This window comes from Fukomys damarensis, unplaced genomic scaffold, assembly GCF_012274545.1.
Source record: "Fukomys damarensis isolate Sample0158 unplaced genomic scaffold, DMR_v1.0_HiC HiC_scaffold_39, whole genome shotgun sequence".
NCBI classification, from domain to species: Eukaryota; Metazoa; Chordata; class Mammalia; order Rodentia; family Bathyergidae; genus Fukomys; species Fukomys damarensis.
In genome coordinates this window covers 92,041,843-92,043,937 of record NW_022900951.1, presented here as the reverse complement: position 1 = coordinate 92,043,937, position 2,095 = coordinate 92,041,843, and the positions used below count along the sequence as shown (strand labels likewise).

Sequence of the window (2,095 nt, the reverse complement as noted above, 5' to 3'; positions counted from 1 at the left end):
GGAGAATTGTTTTCCATCCTTTCACTTTCAGTCTATGGACTTCCTTTTGCACTAGGTGTGTTTCTTGTATACAACATATTGTTGGATTTTGCTTCTTAATCCATTCTGCCAATCTGTTTCTCTTGATTGGTGAATTGAGGCCATTAACATTGATGGTTACAATTGATATATTTTGACTTATTCTTGTCATGTTGTTGTCCATTTGTTGACTCTTTTTACTTTTTCTCCCATCTCCTTTTTTTTTTGTGCCTTGCCTATTTGATTTGGTCTGTTGGGCCTCATGTTATTGTGAATTTCGTTGTCCTTTTCTAGGATATTGTTTAGAATTCCTTGCAGTGCTGGTTTGGTGTTCATGAAATTTCTCAGGTGCTCTTTGGTGGAAGTATTTGCTGGTTTGGTGTTCATGAAATTTCTCAGGTGCTCTTTGTCGTGGAAGTATTTTATTTCCCCGAGATGGAGATTTTTAACTGCAATTCTATGCTTTTGAATAGAGGGAAAGTATGATTATGTGAGTCAATAAGAGTTGATGAAGGAGAATGGTAGGGAAGGTTTTGGTGATAGTGGTGGTAGTGGTAAAGTAAAATATTCAAGCCCCTGTCTTCTTCAGTGAAACTTTTCAGTAATAAACTTTATATTTGAAAAGTTAAAAAGCAATAGAAACATCTTAAGTATAAATATGGAATAAATAGCAGAAAACCAACTAAGAGAATTGAAAGTGGGGATTGAGACTTAGAAATTGAAAATAGAATGGGGGATTCTTTTTCTTTTATCTTACTGAGTTTATTGGTACTCTTTAGGTATACAGTACAGTTACATTCATCATTGGGATCTTGTACCTATACATGACAGGTCGTGGTTCTCATTTTTCTCCATACCCCGGCACTCCCTTTTATTAGCTTTGTAATTCTGGGTGTGGTAACTATATGCCATTAATCCCAGTACTGAAGCTGAGGCAGAACAAGTGCAAGTTTGAAGCTAGTTTGAACGTAGTACCTTCAAGGCCAGCCTGGACTGGAGGCCTTATCTCAAAAAGCCCCAAACAAAACAAGCTTTTCTTATTAAAATTTACAAAAGAAGTAATTGACTAGCATTTAATTTGATAATAAAAGATAAATGTTTATCTAGTTTGGGCAGGTATTAGGACACTATTTAGCACATATTAATTAGTAATTAATGTATTTATATTCTGTCCGTTCAAACATTTTAGTTTTCATTTTAAGTGAAAAATTTCATTAGTCAAGTCAAAATTATTATCCAGTAGATTATCTAAAAAACATTCGTATTTTACTTGAAATTATAATTGTTTTTAATGTGGTTGTCCTATTCTTATCCTTGTTATTTTTACATGCAAGTGAGGTTTTTTATTTCCATAAAACAAAACGTTTTTTATTTAAAATTTGGAGAAATATTTATTTGATATCACTCAGTGATTGTAATTAATCTTTGAGAAACTGACTTTATTTTCTCTCATTTCCTGTGTTTTCCTGTACAGCATGCATACTTTTTTTCCCCAGTACTGAGGATTGCAGTCAGGGCTTTTGCAATGAGCTACACCCCCAGCCTCCTCTTTTTTTTATTTTATTTTGAGACAGAGTCTTGCTAAGTCACTTAATTGTTCAGGCTGGGCCTAAACTTGAGATCCTCCTGTCTGAGCTTCTCAAGTGCTGAAATTACTGGTTTGCGCCACCTAGTCCAGCTCAAAATGCCTTCTCCCATAGTTTTCCCCCTTTCCTCTTCCTTCAATGAAAAAATTTCACCAGAGTATTATCCTCATTGAATTCTTCAATATTTTCTTTTATTGTTTTGTTCTAACTGGAGGACTATTATACCTTTCAACAAATTCATTTTCCTTATATTTTCTTTGTTATTAGCCTTCTTTCAGTGTTTATTCCAGACCTCATACTGGTTTTATGAGATTATTTTAAAGAACTACATATTTGTTTTGTTCTTACAAACCCAATGAATAGTAAAAAAAATTTTTTTTAAATAAAGGGAACTTTTGGGCCAGGAATTTGGCTCAGTGGATCTGTTGCCTGCTTCACAGGCGCAAGGACCTGAGTTCGATCCCCAGTACCTCCCCCCCAAAAAAGCATAT

At 34.3% G+C, this 2,095-nt stretch overlaps 1 protein-coding gene across 1 annotated transcript in view; it reads left to right on the top strand.

The window, feature by feature from the left end:
• Positions 1–2,095, top strand: part of Lrch2 (leucine rich repeats and calponin homology domain containing 2) — a 127,993-nt gene that overhangs the window by 73,531 nt on the left and 52,367 nt on the right. The window lies entirely within an intron of this gene.